The 13,895-nt window shown below is 45.2% G+C and overlaps 1 long non-coding RNA gene across 1 annotated transcript; it reads left to right on the forward strand.

Moving 5' to 3' along the window:
* The first annotated feature begins 8,359 nt into the window (after positions 1 to 8,359).
* Positions 8,360 to 10,342, forward strand: LOC136555718 (uncharacterized). The gene is made up of 3 exons (XR_010783531.1): positions 8,360 to 8,419; positions 8,540 to 8,616; positions 10,314 to 10,342. It is a non-coding gene; the product is annotated as an uncharacterized lncRNA (long non-coding RNA).
* Positions 10,343 to 13,895: the final 3,553 nt, after the last annotated feature.

The raw sequence follows: 13,895 nt of genomic DNA on the forward strand, positions 1-13,895 counted from the left end.
AGTAGTTTGAAGTTCAGGATTACAGACACCAGGTAAGGTTTTATTTTAGGGTGTTTCTGGCTAGAGCAGCCTGGTTATTGGAGATAGTTTTTAAAAAGTATATTTCCATCTCTGCCTTGTTTTAGGAATGGCTGGATCTAGATTCAGTCCATCTTCCTCTCCACATGCTCTTTGGCTATAAAATTCTCCCTGTGCAAGGGTGTTGCCCTGGCTCACTGGTGCTGGAACACTGCCCTGGATGGTCTCAGCACCTTCCCACCTTCCCCCTCTGCCCTTAAACTAAGCATTGGAAGAGAGGGCAATGAGCTCCAAAAAATATGAAGATAAGGGTACAAACTCCAAGCCCACCATCTGTCTAATGCCTGGCACAGAGCCAGGCTTCCGTGCATTTAGAGCAGAGGCTACAAGCAAGTATTTATTTATTGATTGAGAAACGGTGCAGCGTTCCTCCGACTCGCTATCGGTTTCCAAATCTGATTTAAATAAACTCTTCCAGTGCATAAATCCAGGCAAAATGTCATTCACCATATGTTTATTACTGAAACTTGGCTCTTGCTTGCATCAAAGTAGTTTTCACACGCAGGCTGTTTGTTACAAAACCTCAGTGAGGCAGGTATAATTAGCACTAGCGCTTGAGGGGGAAAACTGGGGCTCAGAGCAGAGAAAATAATTTCCTTGCTGCTGCAGAGGGAGTCAGCGTGGGGATTTGGATTAGAAACAGCCTCTCCTACCTTCCCATTTTCTTCATGCAGATGACTAGATTTGCATCTTTTATTAATTTATAACAATTGGAAAAATTTTACCTTGCTCATTTCTTAAAGAAAGAGCTAAAAATGCTTGTAAGGCCAGCTTAGAAATATCCAAAAATACAGGCTTCCTACCTGAGTGGCCACAACTACCTTGCAAGAAAGAGGTGTGATTAGTTGCTGTATGCCATTTTGCATACAATTAATGCTCATCAAGTGGAACACAAAACACTCTCTGAATACATCATTTATATGAGCTTTATAAATGATCCACTCTCATAAAGCCAGCATAGCTCATTCTGATGAAGCCACGCAAAGAGCCTCACAGAAGTAAGTAGCTAAAGTAAGATTATTTTGTATGAAACTCCTCCAACCCTTTACATATCACCACTAGGATTATTATTAAGTGCTCAGAGATGTTGGAGTTCCAAATGAAGTTTGTGAGCTCTAAGGAGGCAAAAATTACAGATCTTTTTCCTTTCTTTCACTTTAATGTTCATATGTGAACAAACAAAATTATAGGCTGATTTTTGATATTTTCTTGTCTGCAAAACAGACCTATGAAAAGATTAAATTTGTGTCAAGGTATGCTCTTTTTGGTAAATTCCTAATACGTATGAATCCTAACCCTAATTGTCTGGAGGCACTTAGACAAGTTATAAAATAAGAAAATGTTATCCTGCTGCACATATTGTAGGTGTCTTTCAGCATGTGCTCAGGGAATTGGAGCTCCTGGTTTGTGGTTTCCAAACAGGCACCTGTGTGGTGCAATGCCTACCTTGCAATATCCTTCATGTCTTTCAGAGTTCCTGTCGTGTGTTGGCTGCTCCTGTTGAATCTGCCAGGATGGCATTTTGGATCATGCTCAGATGGAGGAAAGGTATTGGAGCCCAGTGTTAATTGGTAGCAATTGCAAGTTCAGAAGGATGGTGCAGTTGGTGTGAAACATATGATGTACACAATGCTACTCAGGCATTTCCCTGGGTCTTAGTGCAGTATCAAAGTTAAATTAATCTCGTTCCTGTTCCCAAGAAGAACGGGAAGCTGGGAAGTTATCAGTAAATTTAAGGAATGTTATGCATGATGCTACTTTGGAATGGTAATTTGGTTATAGAGCATACTATTTTAAAAACCCTTATGTTTCTATTTCACAAAAGCATTTTTAGTGCATCCAAAGAGCTACTTGTGCCTTTACAGAAAGGACATTACCTGTCTTGTTTTTGTCATTGTACAAAAAAGAAAATAAGACCTAGATAAATTATATTTTCAAAGGGTTTGTTTCTCTCCTTTTGCTTATGCCCTCTGGGGAATTTTCTGCAGCCTAGAAATGAACCTGCTGGCAGGGCTAAAAACCCAACTGCAAGTCAGGCCTACGTGGCAAATGGCCCTGATGCTTTTAGGCTTAGCCCATTGCCAGCACTGGTTTCCACACAGCACCTGCTGGGCTCGGTTATCTTTGCCTTCGGCTGATGCTGCAGTCACATGGGGAAGAGCCTGGAGCCAGCCCATGAAGTGCAGGGTAAACATGGCCAATATTCCAGCAGATGGGAAGGCAGGCACGGAGAGTGGGTTGTGTCTGGGTGTGCAGCTGGGCTCTCCTGGCAGGCAGGCACAGCACTGGTCAGGCAGGTGGTGCCCTCTGGTACGCTTCTGCAGGGCAGCTGAGGTTATTCATCAACCCCATTTCCTTCTTTCCAGCTTCTTTACTGCTGCTTTGTGTTGTTATGGGGACTTTTTTTTCCTTTGAGATGTTGAAAGCAGCAAAGCTTTTGCTGGTACATTAGTGCTGCTTCGGGTGAGTGGTTAGCAGGTCAGAAAGAAGGAAGGGCAGGGGAAGCACCTGGGGTGCAGGTTGTGCTGTCAGCACCAGGCAGGTAATGGAAGAACAGAGGGAAAAGATCAGCTGAGCTGCCTTGGCATCTTCAGCAGGAGCAGCCTGTGGAGGGCACAGCTCCAGTGGGTTTGCAAGGTGGTTTGTGCCCTCCTGCCCACAGCTGTGGCACAGGACCCAGCCCCCACCCACCACCACTGTCCCCATGTACAGCAAGGATTGGGAAGTGGGAAAGAGAGAAAACCCAAAAAACCCAAAATTTTGACAAAGGTGTCAGTTTAAATATTGTATCTATTAGAATCACTTTAAAAATCACAGCTCAGAAATGAAGCATAGACTAAAACTCTGATCCAATCCAGAAAACAATTATCTCCCCACATCAGCCCACTGGGACTATTAGAGAAGATGGGTTGATTTCAGAACGACACTCTATGGAAATTAGACTTTTATAAAGCCTCAAAGGGAAGGAATCAAAAGACATGGAAAATGTTTCTTAAAAGTGTATCTAGTGATAAGAACTGGAAATTTTGGAGCAAGGCAATTGATTTTTCTTGAGAAATTGGTTATTGTTTTGGTAGGGGGAACGGAAATTGAGAAGAGGATGCCAGATTCTGACAGCATGCAGTGTGCCCTCTCTTGGATGTCTTTCTTTTCCTAGCTGCTGTCAGCATGGCTGAGATGATGGGTCATCTTCATTTGGGCTTTGGCGCTGGGTATTTTCACTTCCTGGAATTTCTGTTTTGGTTATTCATCAAGATACAGGGAAGGGGAGGAGTTAAGTAAATCTTACCACCTTAGGACATTTCCCTAAGAAACAAAATTGTTTTGAAAAGGAAAAAACTAAGCCCATGTTAGATGATGCACTGAAATGCAAATAGGTGTTGACTCAAACGTGCAGTGATGAAATAACAAATTTTACATCAGCAGGGTCAAAAAAAAGAAGATTTCAAACAAAATAAAAACAGGGTTGGGCAGAGGCAGGATAAAGGCCTTGAAAGTGGTCAGAGAAGGTGCAATGCTCCCCCTTCCCCCACAGGTAAACTATGCTGGAAAAACGGTAACAATGGATGAGGAGAAGGCTAAGGTACTCAAGAACTTTTTGCCTCAGTGTGCAATGGCAACCTCTCTTCCCACACCTCTCGAGTGGATGGACAGCAGGATGGGGACCAGGGAGAAAAGTCCCCCCCATGGTGAGTAAAGACCTGGTTCATGACAGTCTGAGTGTGCTTAAGTCTATGGGATCCAATGAGATGCTCCCAGAGTCCTAAGGAATTGCCTGATGTAGTTGCCAAGTCAATCTCCATGCTTTTTGACAAGTCATGGCAGTCAGGTGAAGTCCCAAGTGAAAGGAAAAAGAGAAACATTTTACCCATCTTTAAAAAGGGTAGAAAAGAGGAGCCTGGGAACTACTGGCCTGTCAGCCTCACCTCTGTGTTTGGAGAGATCATGGAACAGATCCTTCTAGAAGGTGTGCTAAATCACACGGAAAACAGGGAGGTGATTTGGGACAGCCCGCACAACTTCACCAAGGGAAGTTCTTCCTGACCAGCCCAGTGGCCTTCTATGATGGAGGGACTGCATCAGTGGACAAGGGAAGGCTTGCAGATGCCATTTATCTCATTTATCTGCACTTCTGTAAAGCTTTGACAGGGTCTCTCACAACCTCCTTCTTTCTAAATTGGAGAGAGGGGGATTTGATGTGTGGACTGTTAGATGGATACGATAGTGGCTGGATGGTCAGATCCAGAGGGTGGTGGTCAATGGCTCTGAGGGGTCAGTGGACGTCAGATCAGGTGTCTGTACTGGCACCAGTGTTATTAAATATCTTCACTAATGGCATCGGCAGGGAGATTGAGTGCACCTTCAGCATATCTGCAGATGACACCAGGCTGAGTGGTGCTGCTGACACACCTGAAGGATGGGTCCAGGGACCTGGACAAGCTGGAGAAGTGGGCCCATGGAAATCTCATAAGATTTAACAAGACCAAGTGCGAGATGCTGCACGTGGGTCAGAGTAACCCCTGGTACCATCACAGGCTGGGGATGAACAGACCGAGAGCAGCCCTGCCGAGAAGGACTTGGAGTGCTGGTGGGTGAGGATGGACAGATCACAAGAAAGGTGGAGGGGGCCTTTTACAGGAGCCTGTACTGACAGGACAAGGGCGAATGGATTCTAACTAGAAAAGAGTAGGTTTAAATCAGGCACAATAAAAAATTCTTTACTGTGAGTGTGGTGGGGCACTGGAACAGGCTGCCCAGAGAAGCTGTAGATGCCTCATCCCTGGCATTGTTCAAGCCAGGCTGGATGAAGCTCTGAGCAGCCTTGTCTAGTGGAAGGTGTTACTGACCATGGCAAAGGGGTTGGAACTGGATGATCTTTAAGGTCCCTGTCAGCCCAAACCATTCTATGATTCTATGAAAATAAGTTTTCACAACAGCCCTGTAGTAGGCTTATATGAATGGAGAGGATGGCAAACTGAATGGGGTTAATTAGGAAGGTAATTTTGCAGACAATTACATTATTTGTTTGAAACGCTGGATACACGCATTTAAACTTATTTCAGTTGCCATAACAACCTGATACAAGCATCATATAATCTTTTATCACATTATCTTGGATATGATTACATTATTTTACAACTTTGGTTGCTAGGAGAACACAGTACCTTCCTGCATGCTCCAAACAATTCTCACTTTGCAGAGACATCAGCTTCTGGCAGCTGGCCTCTGAGATGGCTTATAGAATCATTAGCGAGGCAAGAAACAGAGTTATACGTGTAGGCGTGAGTTGCACTGGGAAAACTCTCTGAGAGAGGATGGATGGGATTTTCTCCTGCCATGGGGCTGGCAGGAGAGGCTCTTTTTGAAGAGCTGGGAGCCAAGGAGGCAGAAGTCTGGGTGGCAGCCTTGAAGGGAGCTTTGTTTGAGAGTTAGCTTGAGCTGATGAGCTTCCTCTGCTCTTGTTTTGCTGAATTTGCATCACAGAGAACAAGTTGCATTTCATGCTATCAGTTTCCTTTGATGAAAAGGCTGATAAATGTGTAGTTATACCTCCCCAGTTGCTTCTGACATGACAGCAGAAGCCAGCTCTCTACCAGCAATGCTTCTCTACCTCTGATATCTCTGGAGCTCTTGTAGATTCTGGAGTTTTCCACCATATGAGGTCTGTGTGTGGATGGTGGTTACGAGAGGTAATATGGAGGTCTGAGATTCATTAAAACATGAGTAGAACACTGAAATATTTTTAAAATTTTTAAAACCCAGGAGTGTTAGCAGGAGCATAACTTTTATTTTCTCGTCTCTCTTATTTGTGATTACAGAAGCTCTCTGGGAAGACTTTGTTCTTAAACTACACTTAATAGCCAGAAAGGGAAGAAAATTAGTTGAGGTTTTCTTTTTCCCCTTCGATCTCCCTCTGTCCTGTGCCTTAAATTGAGATTGCAATTAAAAGGAAACCCCAGCTGCCCAAGAAACAAAACAGAAGTTCACAAGATGGCCTAAAAATCAGCCTCATTTTGTTTTCCTTTAGCCTTCTGCTTTGAGAGTTACAGAGTTGGGCAATACAGGCAGCAGTGCGAAGACAGAGATTTGAGTAGCAGCACACACGTCTTGCAAAGAAAACACGGAAACATCATGGTCACTGGTCCTTGTGACAGCAGCACCTCCCAGAGGTGTGGAGGGGCAGAGATTATGGGCATGAACCTGCAGGAAGAAGGGTTTGATCTCCTAGGCCACGGTGTTTGACAAAGCTGCCAAACAAATGAGTCTCAGCAACACGGGACCCTCCTCCCTCTGCATGGAAATGCCAGGCTTTGGCACCTGCAGGGTACCTTGCTGCTTTGGAATGAGAGCACAGCTCTCCAAAGTGTCACCAATGACCCAGTCCCCAATTAACAGCATGGCTTTGTGGGTTTCTGACACTATTCTTAAAGCTCCTGTGGGCTGCTGCAGCCTACAAGCCAAGGATCATTTCTGCTTTGCAACACTCAAAAGAGAGGAAGGGAAAAAAGCTGGGAAGGGAAAGCTATGGTTTCATTATTCCATGCTAGCAGGATAACAGAATACATTTCCTTTATTACTAAAATGTGTCATTTGAGAAAAGATCCTGCTGTCTGATCAAGCTCTCCATTAGTTATTTTTGCATGTGCATGCATAAATCCAGCAGCTAAGCCTAGAGCACTGCTGTATATTGGAAACCAGAAAGTGCTGCAGGGTGTTTCTAAAGAATAGCAATTTGGAGGTTGTGGGTGGTTTGTGGGTGTAATCAAAAAGGCTGCATACCGAGGCATCTGAATTAGGCTTCTCTTTAGACTGCTTACAGCCTCTATCAAGATTGTTAAGAACCTCATTCTGCCACTCTTAGCCTCACCCAGTAGAATTTTCTCCTGAGAGCAATTTTATTGGCATACCATCTATTGTATGAAGGGGCCTAACACAGAAGCTGAGCTCCAGCATGGCTGAACACAAGTGGAAAAATACTAAGCTTTACCATACATACCTCTGACCCCCATATTTTAGCAACTGCTGAGAGCTGAGATCAGCTGGTGAGTAAACCATGGTGCACTGGTGGCACACTGTGTGTGTCACCCCTCCATGACCAGCATCCTGGAGGCTGCAAGGCCAACACAGTCAGCATCAATGAAGGGTGAAAACCAAGCAGTTTCTTTCTGCTCTCCTGGCTTGTGTTAGCTGCTACCCACCATGTCAGAGCAGTGGCTCAATGTCCTGCTGCCCCAGCAGGCTTTCCCCCCACTCCCATCCATGATGATCTGCCAGAGCCACCACCACTTCAAGATCCTCGACAGCTCTTAAATTCCTGGCTGATTTTTTTGTTGCTGTTGTTTTACTGGGTGTTTTCTTGGTTGTGTTGGAGAGATTGTTTTGCAGAAGTTCCCTCATCTTCCCCCTGAGGAGCCTTGTTCTTGCTTGTCTTGAAGGGACCCAGCAGAATGTCACCTGAGTATCCTGCACCTCCGGGGAGCCTCGTGCCCTGTGGGCAGCCAGCCTGCAGCACAGGCAGCTGACTCCAGCCTTGCCTAATCTGGTTGATCAGTTAGTGTGGAGGCAAAAAGGCCCAGTGTTTAGTGTCTGTGCAGGTGAAGTTTCTCCTGGCCTTTACCTGCACTAACAGCACGCTTCTGGCCTGCGCACTCCCGCTCCCTGTCAGCGCCGGGGCAGCGCGTGAGCCAGCTCTGCCCAAACACGAGTGCAAGAGCACGTCTAGCAAGTTCCCCCAGACATTTACAGCCCTGATTTTGCCAGTGGAAAGTTAATCATTGGTTTGAAACTGTGCAAAAGCATTAAGGGAAAAAAATCACAAGATCACAGGAAGAACTCTAATGTGTTTCCTAGTATATCCCTTTCATTTGCCTTCACGGATCACAGTTCTAAATACCTTGGGGAGAAATATGTCTGAGCATTTCATCACCTGGCAAATATTAACTACCTCAGAGCACACTCACACAAGTGGTTTTGGGGGATGCTGATGTCTATGGAAATAGTCACTTTCAAATTCTGCCCTTCATTTCAGTATTTTTCTGAACGACCACCACAGGACAAAGTAAAGCCACAAAAGCGCTCACAGTATTCAAAGATCCTTCAGTGCTTAACAAATATTACTTCATTAGGCTTTTTTATACCTTTCCAAGGTAATTATGGTATTGTTATCTCTTCCTACTTTTAGAAATAGAGAAATTATGTATTCTCGGAGAGTAATGCAGAGTGAAACTCAGTAAAACTGGCTTGTGATGTCCTGATAGTTCTTTGCAGATCCTCCCACTGCTACCCAGCACTCCTGACCTGTGGTGCAGAGGAGCCCATCTGTGTCCTCTAGCTAAGAAAGGTAAAGTGCCTGCTAGATGAGCTCTTTTTTTGTAAAAAAGGGGTGAGGGTGGAGAGGGAGGAAGTCTGTGTTCAATAATGCTGAGCAATATTCTTTCTGAAATCTACTTTTCCTGCTTAGAAATGGTATTGATTTGACCGCCCATTGGAAGCAAACAGTAACATGAGCAGCAACCCACGTATGAGGAAGTTGAACAGGTAGGATTTCTTGTAGGTATGCTCCTTCTTATTTCCTAGCATTCATTGCTGCCCTTCCCAGGGAATAGTGGATAGTGGGCTGGATGGACTTCAACAATATGTATCGATTTTAGTGACCTATTTGGTCAAAGGAAATATGAAAACAAATCAGCAAAGTCTTGAAATCTCCTTCTTGGTAGACTAGAGGGACTAACCCTGTGAACCACACCTGAAAATGTATTTCTCCATCAATAAAAAGCAAAGTCTCTTTGCAGCCTTTTTTTTCCCTATGCAATGTCTTCTAAAACAAGAGTGATATACAGCTGGTTAAAAATGCATGTGGCAGAAAGAAAAATAAAATTCTGCTGTTTATGCAGAACAAGCAAGTTGGGGAATGTGGAAGTGCTTACATGCCTGTTGGTAGGTTTTTTTGTGAGTTTAGGGTGTTTTTGGATGTTTTTTAGAGAATATGGTCTGGCCACCCATAGAGAACAAACTTGAGCCCTGGCGGACGGGCGTGTTTGCCTGGCAGCAATGCAGCTGTGCTCTTTAAGGAGCAGCATCCCATAGAAATATAGCCCACAAAGCAAAACAGACTGGCCTTTCTCCTTCCTCAGACTTGAACCACTTGAACAAATTGAGGGGGGGAAACTACAGAAAGAAGAAAGTGCACCCAAGACAGGATATTGCACACATGGATCCACAGATTTGCAGACATCCCAGACTCCGGGTGCTGCTTCTGCCCACAGGACTTTTGTACTCATGTCCCCACCCACAGCTCCCCTGGGGACATGTCCAGTGAGATGTTTGTCAGGGAAATAGCACAGCTGTGGTGGCGTTGACAGCTGTCCCTCCCTCAAGCAACCAGTTTTCTCTCTGCAGCAACATGCATGGTGGAAGAGTGGCTTCGGCATGTTTGCATTTTAGCTCGCTTGCTTTACTGATTTAGTATAAATTACCATGATTTCTAGCAAACCTGGATGCTTATAAAGTTAATGAGGCAAGAGAAGAGCACTATAGGTAAATGCCAGGGAGCAACCTGTACTTCTGTCTTTTATGGTTGTATTTTTCACTGTATTCTGAAAGCTCCCATTGAGGTACAAACTTCTCCATGCTGTAAAAATTTTAAGACTCTAATAAAAATAAGATTGAATACAATGGCCAAGAACTAGACACTTAAACAACACTTAAATACACTGAAACCAGGCACCAACTCACAAAAAAAGAGTAATTATCCTCCCTGTACTGCTGTACTCTTTTCTCTCTGGTGAGTCACACAAGGTGGCATGAGAGCAATCATCTTATTCTCTGGCAGCCCTCCTAGACAGAAGGGGGGATTGATTGATTGTTTCAAAGGAACGATTAACGAGGAGCTTGTCCCTGAGAAGGCTTTATTTGCTGCTGAGCATCGGCCACTGTCCGTGCTCTAGCCGATGGTGACTGTCCCAGGGCACGGTGAAGGGGCTGGGGGTGGGCACACAGGCCACTGCCTGTCTCCTCAGCCAATGAAAGTGGAGCCAGCTGCAATTCAGAAACTGCATTAACTTGGGTGCCAGCCCCATGCAGTACCTGGTTTGCTGGCCAGCTGTTTTTCAGTACCATGACCAGCTTCCTTAGGTGCTCAGAGGGTTTGTGCCTTAGTGCTCTGTACATCTCCACAACAGTTGCTCCTGGAGAACTTCAGTGTCTTTGTGTGACTCCTCATTTCTGTTGTTCAGGCACTGATGAAGGCAGAGGTCTACAGTCCCACCTGCCTGTACAGAACACTGGTAAGTACCTGCTGGTTCATTCCCTTTGGTGGTAGCCCCCTCCTGCAAGGGAGCAGGCTAGCCAGCACTGGCTGCATAACCTACCCTTTCCATAGGTCACAAGCTGTTTTTTCAAGGGAGGTTTTGTCTTAGACCCAAACAGTAAATCAGTAGATTTCCCCTCATCTGTATGATCAACACAAAGTCACAATCATGAGTCCAGAAGTAATTTCTCTGACTGACACATGCCAAAATCTAAGTGGAACAAATGCATGACACCATCTCATACAAAGTCCCTAAGAAGTAGGCAGCCCAGATATGCAGGCCCTGGGTGTGGCCAGCCAAGAAGGTACCTCACCCTGGGAAAATATTTCCTGGTTTATAACTTTATCTCTTTTTTTTTCCAGCTGCTGTGGTTCTGGCTGAAGCTGCTGGCCCCCACATGCTGTGACTGCCACCTCAAACATGACAATGTGGGAGATCAGGTAGGTCCTCTCAAACCTCTTTCCATCCAAAGGAAGTGAGAAAAGAGATGCAGTTGATTGTAACTGAGATATGGTAAGAGGCTACTGATCTGGGAGGGCTGCAGCATCTGGCAGAGATCAGTGAGCTGTTGAAGGAGAGGTCCCAAACCATGTGCATGCCTGAAGTAAAACTCTGGTGGTTTTGGGACTGTGGTTTTCAGCCAAGAAATGTGCCTCACCCAAGGCAGTCCTTCATTCTTTTCTTCAGTGTTGGCAAAACAACCTCTTGGATCAAGTAAGACTTGGGTCTAAAGAAACTTGATTTGGACAAACCATAGCTGCTATTTCATTACATCCCCTTGGAGTGACTTTCTAGAGCTTTGTGCCTTTTGTTTTATGCTAGGGTGTCGATGTTGCTGTGCAGTTGGTGTATGTACCTCTGAATTTAGTTTGTTCTCATCTCATAATTGCATCCCAGAGGAAATGATAAGTGTACTGTAGACAAACACAAGAGTACAGTTACTCTTCCAGGTCTGCCATATGTTCTGCCAAGAAGAGGCCTCTGTGGATGCTCAGTCGCTCCCAGAGTCTAAACTGTCCCTCTCATCTGATCACAGTTCCCAGTCCTTCTGCTTCAAGACCCCAAACTGTTTTTCTGGCCCATGCCAGACAGGTGCTTTAGATTAAGACTAGGTAGTTACACTCCACAGGTGTATGAGCGGCTTAAATAGTGTCAGAGGTTTGTTACAGGCTTTTTACTAGCACCTGACTTTGTGTCTGGATTCAGTCAGGAGAAGATGTTTGCCAGTGTGGGTGGTGGTCCTTGATTCAGGGCCCTTGGATTTAGATAATGTCTGGAGATGTTCAGCTCTTCTAGCACATCTTTGTCCAGGTGTCCATCTGCAGCAGAGAACAATTAATTGCTCAGCTAGGGAGGCATTAATTGCTGTGCTGTTACAGCTACAGCTGGTTAGTTGAGGCTGTAAACAAATTGTGCCACAGAACCTTCCACCCCCAAGATGGTTCCTGGTGTCCATGTGGATTGCTGCAGCTCAGAAACCTTTGCAGAAGCTCCACTGAAAGTGCAGGTAGGATAGAAGGGGAGAGAGTGCCCCTCCAGGCTTGCTGGACTGGCTTTGGCAAGAGATGTTTAGGCAGCCAGAAGGGGGCTGAGCTGCAGTGGAATGAGCTGCCTGCTGAGGCTCTGTACCACAGCCTAGAGGACATAGCTCATGTCCTATTCTTTTTAGTGCTGTGTTTTAAAGATGCTTCAGGTACTGAGCTCTGGGGGCCTCTGTGCTGTTGGGAAGTTGTGCTCTCTTGTGGAGGCATCAGATTTGCTGTGGGGGGACAGCAACACAGGGCTTGCTGCTCGTTCAGCCTCACAGCCCCAGCCACCCTCTGGCTGCAAAATAACCTGCAAGTGCTGCCTCTGGCATGTTCCCTTTCCCCTCTGGTGTGTCACAGTGCAGAGCTGTAGCAAACAGTGTGGATCTGAAGTGTTCACTTTGTCCTAATGGTGCCTTAATCTTGAGCAGGAGGGGAGCAGGGGTGGTGTGCTGACACTGTGAGCAGCAGACAGCTCTGTCCTCAATAGCTCAAGGTACTCTAAATTAATGCTGATAAAGCTGGCAGCCTATGTTAATCCTCAAGTAAATGCATGAAAACTGATTAATAAAACAAAGCTTCAAGCTCCAGCAGCTCCTGCATTCAGGTCACAGAACCTATTTTAAGAAACAGGCTTTTGTGCTTGTCCATGGCTCCCATTCCTAGGATGGCAAGGCAGAAGTGCCAGCTAGGGCCACATGCTGGTGTCTGGTGTGGTATGGCTTCACCTAGGTGGCTCTTCCCTGGATGGAAAAGAATTGCCATTACATATTTTTTTTTTACTAAATCCTTCTCCTACTCGTCTGAAATGTTTCCTGATGTTTTGAACTAATGTTCTCATTATTTAGTAGTGACAAAAGAATATATTTTGTTTCCAGGAGAGCAAAAGCCTTATTTTCTAACTGTGTTTATCTCTCTTGGAAGTTTATTCTGAATGCAATGCTATTAAGACTGCATAAATTTAAGCCAGGAGTGGTTTATGACATGCTTAAAGTGTATCTCTAATTTGTTTATAGTGGTGAATTGGGCAGGAGGTAAAAGGCATATTACTTCTGGACACAGTCTGAGGACTTAGCTATATTCAATTTAGCCAAAGCTAATGAAATATTTCAGTCCAAGAAGGCTCTGACTTAAGGAACTGTTCTCAGTGGGGGTGACAATGGGAATCTTTCCCTTAATGCTTTCAGGGTGTTGGATTTGAGAAGCAGGGGCAGCAGCATCTTGCTGCTACCACCATGGTCTCTTGCCTGCAGAACAGCAAGGAGATAATAAATAGCTGTAGGTTTGCTGTATTTCGAGGCCAGCACATTTGTCACATATCCCTTTAGAGCTAACCTCATGGTTGACTGCTTTGCTGTGATTAAGCTGCAAAGAATTTAGAGATCCCACCAATCTCAGTGCTGGGATTTGCCATTTTATCCTTAAAGAGGGCTGTTATTATTATCATGTTTTTTGGCAGGACAAATTTGGTCAGAAGATTACAGATTGCCATCCCATCCCAAACAGTCCAGGCTTGTAACCCATCACATGGACTCCCTCCGTCTACCCTTTGGGTCTCACTCAGAGCCAGCTGGGGCTTGCCAGCAGGCATGACACAGGGGACTCTCCAAGGATTAAGCACAGAAATTTGCTGGCCAGAGCTTATATCAGCTGAAGGCTGAGCCTGCCTTTGTGAGCTGTTGTCTCAGCAGAGATCCCTACTTTCATGAAATGTTTAAAGGCACACATTACCCCTGAGCATGGGAATTCACAGCCATTTTCTTCAGCCTTTGCAGGGAAGTATAAGCTGCAATTTGGATTCTCTGCAAAGCCCTCTGAGTACAAAGCCTTGCACCAGTGGCTAATGTTTGCTCCTGCTGCAGGCTGAAGGCAACATTTGCAAGCAACAGGGGCACAGGAAGTATTCATCTCCTAGGCATTTTATAGATGCTGCTTAGCATCCCAGGTTCTGATTTCCAAGTGCATTCTTTCTTCAGTGCGA

This window comes from Molothrus aeneus, chromosome 4, assembly GCF_037042795.1.
Source record: "Molothrus aeneus isolate 106 chromosome 4, BPBGC_Maene_1.0, whole genome shotgun sequence".
Lineage (NCBI taxonomy): Eukaryota > Metazoa > Chordata > Aves > Passeriformes > Icteridae > Molothrus > Molothrus aeneus.